Source organism: Adiantum capillus-veneris, chromosome 23, assembly GCF_014529385.1.
Source record: "Adiantum capillus-veneris isolate H3 chromosome 23, ASM1452938v2, whole genome shotgun sequence".
Lineage (NCBI taxonomy): Eukaryota > Viridiplantae > Streptophyta > Polypodiopsida > Polypodiales > Pteridaceae > Adiantum > Adiantum capillus-veneris.
In genome coordinates this window covers 74,793,547-74,803,105 of record NC_140953.1, presented here as the reverse complement: position 1 = coordinate 74,803,105, position 9,559 = coordinate 74,793,547, and the positions used below count along the sequence as shown (strand labels likewise).

At 40.9% G+C, this 9,559-nt stretch overlaps 1 pseudogene; it reads right to left on the bottom strand.

Moving 5' to 3' along the window:
* Positions 1–6,733: 6,733 nt before the first annotated feature.
* On the bottom strand, positions 6,734–7,168 carry LOC147427999 (uncharacterized; annotated as a pseudogene).
* Between the last annotated feature and the right edge of the window lie 2,391 nt (positions 7,169–9,559).

The window sequence follows — 9,559 nt, the reverse complement described above, 5'->3', positions numbered from 1 at the left end:
CAGAAAAACAACTATTTGCTTTGAAACCTACCGCCAACTGCGTCAAATCTCATTGGTGCCCTTGAACAGGTGAATTTACAGTTCACTAAAGCTTGGACTACCAACAAACTTTCCGGTCGCTTCAAGCTTGGAGCACGAACGCAATTAGCACAGCTAATTACCGGTGACGGTACATTCTACGTCTACGGGATTCTTTCTCGATAATTATCGGTTGCGGTACATCCTACATCTATGGGACACCTTCTCGACTCCAGGTATTTTTCCTTCTATTCCTTCCACTGCACAGTGTTGCCATGGATTCAGATATTAATATGACTTTTAATTTCGAGCATCAAAACACCTGATCTTGTCCATGATGGCTCGCGGTTGGATGCTCTCACGGAGAGTGCCCGCGACGCTACGGTAGGTGACGACGCATATGAACTACTTGATATTCAAGAATTTCGTGCACTTCAGACACGCATATTAGTCATGGAAGGAAATTTTGCATCTTTAAATGAAAACGTCACTAAATTATTTACATTAGTGATACAACTTACGTAGCAGCAGGCCAAGGGCCCTATTGCCACACACATGCATGAGCACGTTGCTACACAGGGGCAAGGCCCTTCTGATCATGGACATGGTCCATCTCCAGATTCTTTGCACACTCTCACTGCAAAGGAGGTGGATGAGTTGTTGAAAAACACAAAACCACGTGCACCGACTTTTAAGGGAGAAGATTGAGATTGCAATAAGGATGCAGTGCATGTCTTTCTTAGCAAAAGTGGGATGGAATTCATGCCTTACGGTGTACTCCAGATGCAGTCAGATCATTGCAAACAAGCTTAAATCTGGAAGGCAAGGCCTACAAGTGGTGTATGTCTATCAAGGAGAAGAATATCATACCAGAGAGTTGGTCAACTTTTGAGGCTATGTTTCACAAAGAATTCTTGCCTACAAATGAGGCACATCGAATTCTTGACGCGTGTTTCATGCGCCAATACCCATCATTACTTGAATATATATCTCACTATCGGGATTTTTTCCTCAAGTTGGAAGGACTAGACACCTTTCAGCATGTATGTGGGTTTATCCGTGGTTTGACGCCAGAGCTTAAGAAGCACGTCAAGACTCAAGACCCTAAAACACTTGAGGAAGCCATAGTGAAAGCACATATTCATGATGATCCAGATGAAAATAAATCACATCATAATCACGTGCCTGCTAATACACACGGTAATTTACGCACACAGTACGGGCACAATAAAAGAAAATTTATAGTAGCCAATTCTGAAGTATCTAAAAAATCCAAGGGGTCCAGAGGTCCTGTCTCTCATGAGGACTTTGATAAAAGCTAAGAAAGAGAAATTATGTTTTCAATGCTTAGGAAGCGGTCATGGCAAAAAGGATTGTCTCAATGGGAAATTTGCTGGTCATGGCAAGGAGAAACTAGTGCACATGGTGCAACTGCTGCCTCTTGAGTCTTCCTCACGACTCTCTATAGTGGAAGTAACACACACCGAGGTGGTGCATGAATGCTGTCTCACAGCTTCCATGTGGCAATAGACCTTTGGATCACATGAGTTAGTACATATGCATGGATCTCTGCAAGGGCACAAGGTGCGCATCTTGGTAGATGACGGTGCTACTCACAATTTTTTCAATTATGGATTGGTGAAAAAACTCAAATTGCCTCAAACTCCAAGTACCCACCACTACAAGGTAGCAATGATGAATGGATATAATGCAGAAGTCTGGGATACTCAAGTCTGAGCTGTCCCGTTGGAGGTGCAAGGCTGCTCCACATCCTTGGAATTTTTGGTTATGAATATGCAGAGGGCAGAGGTGGTTCTAGGTAGGGAATGGTTGCATAGCCTAGGACCATCACTGAAGCGTAGCTATGAGCACAACAGCTTGATGTTTGAACCCATGGTGCACATGTGTTGTTGTTAGGAGAGAAGGATGTACCTTCTTCACCATTGATATGTACAGCTAAGCTTATATAGCTCATTTCTCATAATGAAATAGATCAAGTTTTATTGTGTTACTCATTGTCCGATTTTCTCTCTAACATTGAATCTGTTGAACATTCCTCAACGCTGCATGCTTCTCTCTCATCTCTTCCACCAATGGCTACTTCCCAACAAGCAAAGTTTGCTCGTGATTTAGAAAAATTATAAAAGGAATTTCATGATGTGTTTCCTAATGATTTGCCACCAAGATTATCATCGACACGATCGGTGCAACATAGCATCGATGTGGTTGCAGACAGTAAACCTGTCAGTAAACCACCCTACCGCATGAGTTACTCTGATGCTGCTGAGGTGGAACGTTAGCTTGCTGACTATCTTAGTAAAGGGTTTATTCAACCCAGTTCTTCACCATGCGCTTTTCCTATCCTATTAGTGAAGAAAAAAGACGGTAGGATGTGCTCGTGCGTAGATTATCGTGCCTTAAATGCGGTTATTGTTAAGAACAAGTACACATTGCCACGCATGGATGAGTTGTTCGACAAGCTCACTCATGCTCGTATTTTTATGAAAATAGACTTGCGGTCAGGTTATCACCAAGTACGTATTCGACGTGCTGATATACCCAAAACTGCATTCCGAACAAGGTTTGGACACTATGAGTTTTTGGTTATGCCATTTGGCTTAACCAATGCGCCCGCAACCTTCATGACACTTATGGATAGTGTCTTGAGGGTGTAGTTGGGCAAATTTGTCATCGTTTTTCTCAATGACATTCTTGTATACAGTGCTTCTAAAGAAGAACACTTACAACATCTGAGGCAGGTGTTTGAATTGTTACAAACAAATCAATTATATGCCAAGGAATCTAAGTGTGATTTTTTCTGAAAGAAGAAATTCACTATCTTGGACATGTTAATTCAGCTAATGGGCTACATATGGATCAATCCAAAGTGGATACAATTTGGCATTGGCCTTCTCCTAAAATTTGAAAGAGTTACAATTTCTTTTAGGATTTGCAGGTTTTTATCAAAGGTTCATTAAAAACTATGCTAATATTGATGTTCCCATGACGGATCAACTGAAAGGCAAAGGAAAAGCTTTTCAGTGGGGACCCATTCGACATCATAGTTTTGATATGCTCAAGGATGCATTAGCTACAACTCCAATACTAGCTATTGTAGATTCTTTGAAACCATTCGTTTTGGAAATGGATGCCAATGACCGTGCTATTGGAGCAGTCATGTTACAAGATGGGCGGCCAATTGCATTTGAAAGAAATAAGCTTGATGCAGCACAGCAGAACTACTCTACTTTTGAACGTGAACTCTATGCAATAGTGTCTGCTTTAAAAACATGGAGACATTATTTGTATAGTGCTCAGTTTGAGATTGTGTTTGACCATGAAAGCATCAAATGGTTTACATAAGAAACTTGTTTGAAGAATGGGAAAGCCAGGTGGACTGAGATTCTTCAAATATGACGCCAAGCTCCGGTATCATAAAGGACGATACAATGTGGTGGCTGACGGACGCTCTTAGTCGTATACCTGGGATCAATTTTCTTGTTCATGGAACTTCTTAATGAATTTTTGGATTTTCTAAAGGGTAAATATGAGCATGATGATGCATATTCCAAAGTGTGGAGCCATGTATAAAATGAGGGATCCTTCTCACTCCAATGATGGTAGTGTAGCGTTAACCTCCATACATAGTTCTTCTCTGTCGAGTGATGAACTACAGCGATGGAAGCATTTCACCATCGACAATGGGTACCTACTGCATAAGGGGAGAGTTTGTGTACCGACGGACACAGACATTCGGCTCCAAATTCTTTATGAATGTCATGATAGTCCAAGTGCAGGGCACCCGAGTATTAGAAAGATTTATGCTCTCGTACGACGACAGTTTTATTGGAGGTTTACATGGCTTTGTTCAAGGTTATGTCTTGCATTGCCAAACATGTCAGGTTAACAAAGTAGAGTGCCTGAAAGCAAGAGGACTCTTACATCCTTTGGAGATCCCCAATGGTAAGTGGGAAATGATATCTATGGATTTTATTGTGGGTTTACCAACCACCGTATGAGGTCATGACTCAGTATGGGTGGTCGTAGACCGGTTGACTAAACTATGTAATTTTATTCCAAACAAATCAACGATTAAGACTCAGGAAATAGCTAAGTTATTTGTGGAAAACCTATAGAAGTTGTATGGTTTGCCAAGTAACATTGTCAGTGATCGTGATCCCAGGTTTTATAGTCATTTTTGGAGGGTTGTGTTTAAACGATTGGGTACACAACTAAACCTCAGTACAACCAATCATCCAGAAACGGATGGTCAAACTGAACAAGTTAACCAAGTGCTAGAGGATATGCTACGCGCATACGTTAGCAAGAAACAATCAGACTGTGAAGAATATTTATCTATTCTCAAGTTTGCCTACAATCGTGCTACGCATGTCACGACTGGATTTAGTCCTTTCATGCTCATGTATGGTTTTCAACCTAGGTCACCTGTTACAGTGGTATTGGCAACCGAAAAACTTCAACATGGTAAGGATTTTCTCCAAGACCACATGGATATGCTAAAACTCGCTCGTCAGATTATCCGACAAGCGCAGGATCGGTATAAGAAGTACACTGATGAGATACGTCGGCAAGTTAGCTTTGAGGAAGGGGAGGAAGTATTTTTACGTGTACCAGAGCGTTCAGAAAGTCTGAAAACTGGGCCAACACCTAAATTATCTCCACGATATTATGGGCCTTTCAAAATACTCAAGCCAGTGGATGATCGTGCCTACAAATTATCGCTACCTACACATGCTCGTGTCATCCGGTGTTTACTGTAAGCCGTTTACGTAAGCAGTTACATAGGGCGGACAATGCCATTGATCAAAAGATTCAGGTCGATTTCGGTGAACCTCTTACCTTACCGCATGAACCTGAACAAATTCTCGACTATCATGATTTACGTACACGTCATCATGTGTGTCGATAAGCTTTAATCAAGTGGAAAGATTGACCTGGCGAAGGTGCCACTTGGGAAAACATTAGTGTTCTTAAGAAGAAGTTTCCCACTTTTGTTTTCAAGGACTAAAACTCTTCTTTAAGGGGGGAGTACTGTCAGGACAAGGGCAAGGCCAGAGAGTCTTGGACTGGGCCAAGGGCCGGAATAGACAATGTGGTAAAAGAATCCAGCTAGGGCGAAGGGGCTATAGTGCGAGGTTGGGAGGTGGATTCCAGGCTCTAGTCTCCCCTAGACTTTACAATAATTTTCATAGCTTGATTTGGCAAGAAAAGAGAATTCTTAGGGAAAATGTATTCAGGAACCTTGTTTATCCTCTAGGAGTTGATGTATTTGCAAAATAGTTGACACAATGGGTTGAGGATAAAATCCAAACCAAAATGGCTTTGTGGCATTGTACTAAATGGCCAATTCATGTTAGGTTGAGGATTGTGCAGGCTATGTGGATTTCCTCTATATGCTTTGTTTTCTTCCCTTTGATACTTGACCAGTTGCGAGATTTACATCAAAAATACTGAGATTTTATGGGGATCTTCTCTTGTAGCTTGGCTCGCCTGGAAGCATTTGGCATTGCCTATTCACTTGGGAGGATTGGGTATCCTTCATTTGCAAATGCACATGGTGGCTAGTAGGGAAACCTTACTGAAACAAATTGATGTATAATCTTGTTGTGTACTTTCATGGTGTTTGGGATATGTTTGCATGGGACAAATTGTTTTGTGCTACTCATCATCAATTGTGTGAGAATACTACTAATATGTTGGTTAAGTCTTGAGAAAAACAATGTGCTTTGTTGATTTGGGATGGTAGAGTCAGATATACAGGTAATCCCTTAGGGTATGAGTCTTGTTGGTGGAGCTTTGGGTTTAAAAAACCACCTGCTGTTTACTTGGGAAAAAAAGCATAAGAGGGTTAAGCCCAATCAATCAAATTGTTACTCTAACATAAATATTATTGCCTTTATGGTGGCTAAGAGAAGATTCAGACTAGGAAATGGGCTCAAAATTACTTGGGGACAGTTGTGTACACATGTCAGCAATTTGAAAGTTTCTTCTTGCAATCGATTTAATCAAAGATTCAAAGATTGAGCATTGCCAGAGACTTCAACAAATTGATGGACCTCCCCAACCAAAAGTTTCTATCTATACTTGATCCCTTAGCCTTAGATAGAGAACAGATGCAACAAGATTTGCGAGTTCAATCTAGATCAACGTTGGTGGTTGAAGAAGCTATCTGATGTATGATGAATTGTTAGCCAAAAAGAGAATGTCTAATGGAAAATGCCCCCTTGAGACAACGAAGCACATATTTTGGAACTTCCCTACAATATATGCTTGGTGGATATGTTTGTATGATGCATTGGAAGACTAAGTTTCTGAATATAGACTGCTTTATGGAACAATTCAAACGGGTTCTACATGTTTAGACTTATGTATTGCTTCTCTGAGACTTTGGGTGTTATCCTTTTTGTGAAATGCTAGAAACTCGGCTTTGTTTGATACACACACCTTTCACAGTTTCCAACTGCCTTGGTCTATGATTCGAGATAAATTGTTAGAGGACTGTGCAGCACTGCCAGTTCCTCAACAGAATAACACGATGGAATTCCTCATCGTGATGTAAACATGTAACAAAATGTAATATAGTACTTAAGTTAGAGAGAGAGAGAGAGAGAGAGAGAGAGAGAGAGATTTTCACAATTATGTAGGCAAATGAAATTTCCACTCTGGACCAAGAGAGAAAGAATGGGATGTCCGTTCAAGGATCAGAAAGAGGTATGTTGATGGAGCGAGTGGTCCGGCCAGTCTATGATCAAAGGCAGGGGTTGGCGAAGGCGACATTGACGAGGGAGAGAGGAAGAGTGCCAGCGCAGGGGTAGGTGCGGCCGTAGCGGAGGCCGGAGGAGACGGGTTGGACTTTGACGTTGGGGAGGAGAGTGCAGTGGCCGAAGGTGGGCACGTCCACCTCCATGGCGAAGCGGCTGATGATCTTCTGGTTCCAGCGCCGGTCCTGGCAGGCTGCAATGATGTTGAAGGCCTCACAGGGGCAGTTGTTCACGAGCTCCCACTCGCACAGCCCGGTCGCCACGGGAGTGTTGGTCAGCACGAGGTCGTGCAGCCTGCACTTGAGGGGCGTAGCTGCTTGCACGACGGAGGTCCCCTCCATGATATTTAGCAGCAGCGCCGCCACCATCGCCACTGCGGTGGCCAGAAAAGGAGATCAATAATATTACGACATATGATATGACTATAGCACACAGACGTGGGTTTTTGTATACTTGTAGAATAATAACACAGACGTGCCATATTCTTATACCTGTGCAGAGTTTCACCCTCCCCATTGCCATTGTTGATGATGAAGATGGGTTCTAGCCCTAAATGCTGCTCGATGTGCTCACTGCTGCTTACAGTTTTGCGGGCACTACTATTCCAGCCTTTACAGCACCCGCTTTATATACTCCTAATTACGTCCTCGTAATCCGACCCCACCATACGCCAAGCTAAAATGCCAAATGAAATACTTGTTCCTCATGTTTGTGTGTGTTCCTTGGCTATTGATGTATTCACATGGCTTTACTCCACCAACGTTGAGAGTCATTGCTCCCATGATAACTATAAAGATATGTGAACATCGATCCCGAACCTTCTACGGTTAAACTTCCATGTGGGTATTGGTGTTCTTGTTGGCTACTAATTATAGTGCCATTTATGCTAGTAGAAGGTCACATTTACAATGAGGAAACGGAAACATCTATATTGCTTGACAGCTAGTTGAGTTTGAATATAGTGATTACATGCTTTGATAGCCACTAGGTGTTGATTGATTGATGACTTGACTTGGGGAGTAGTTCGAATGGACCTATTCCCTCTCGGACTTAGTCCTTGATACCAACATTTCTAGGTGAGAACTTTGAGGACCAAGCACTAACACATGCCTTTGTCCACCCAAACATTCTCTTCTTACAGACCTCCTAGCCTACCTTCTCTTGGCCTACCTTGAGGAGACCACTTAACTTGGATGCTCAATTGACTCGTGTGCCAACATAGTCATGCCCTTGTCTTTGTGGCAATATTACTTTCCTTAAAGGAGTGTTTTTGTCCTTAAAAACATTGATCAATGAAATAACTCTCCATAAGAATAGTAATGCTCTCCTCTCTAAACTTGCATCACGTCAAATACTGTCCCACACAATAATTATGTGCTTGTAGCAAAAATCAAATTGAATGATTGCAGTCAATATTTTCACAGGAGATTGTCCCTTCGACCAAGAGAAACCTCTATTTTCTCTACTTAGATCTCAAATTAAGAGTAAAGCCTACCTCAAGTGAGATGCTCTAACTGAGCAAACTTATTGTTCTCACTACTTAACTACTAGTAGAACCTATCTTAAGAAAAATTCTTGACTAATAGTAGAACCTATCCATGCAAAACGCTCTAATTGAGAAAAGCCTATTTCTCTCTTCTCAGCAAATAGTAGATTATCTCAAGCAAGATGTTCTAATTGAGCAAAAGTTAACTCTTTATCTCCTCAAGCAATTTCTTCCAAAAATTGGAGTGCTTCTTATAGATGTATATAATTCAAGCTATTGATAGGTGTTTTGGGCTTACTTATAGAAGAAAACAAAAGGTTGGCACTCTAAGTTTAAGTCCTTAGGTACATTTACCTTCCACATGCATATTTTATTCCAAAAGTAGAGTTGTTCTTCATGAAAGATGGAGCATTTTGTGAACTATCTATGGTTAACATAGAGGGATCCCCAAAACTTCTTAAACTCCACAATTTGATGGATGTTGTAGTGTGCCAATCATCTTTTTGACAAAAGTATCCCTTCTAGCGCTTTAAAGGCATACACATGTAATCCCATGATATACAATCAAATTTGATATGTTTGACACGTCTCAACAAGAATTTAAGCATGAGAGATTTGAGTAGGAGTAATAATTGTGTGAATTGGCAAGTCAACGAATAATATACAGGAGATAAGATATAGGAATAACTCGTATAATTCTTAAATAGACATGGACTGTCTACTCCTCATCTTACCAAGAAGCAATATTCTGATAGACTCTCAAAAGAATCCACTTTTGTAACTCAACTTGTTTCCCACGTATTCTTATAGGATACCCCAAGTGTATCATGTAAGGCGAAGTATAATTTCATGTACAACTATGATGGAGATTGATCCTAAAAAACATTTACTTATTACAAATAATAGGTAGCAACATAGGGTTGCCCTATGGAATATGCAACAAAAAACCAAGTTAATGGATATTTTATTAATGAAGAACCCTTTATGACCAATGGTCATTTTATGTAGTTTCTCCACTTAGGAATAGGTGACATTTGGAACAATGTTACATGAGGTATGGATGTTTGTTTTGACACCGAGGACAATATTTTTCACAAAAGAATGAACATCACTCCTCATAGTCCACAAAGAACACAAATTTGTTAGCTAATAGGTGATGTCTATACTTTTTTACGGCATAGAACGTTCCTAGTCCTTCACTTTTGGTGATGATATAGTTCTTTTCTGCCATATTCAACTCGCGGATAGCATAAGAAATAGGAAAATCAATTTT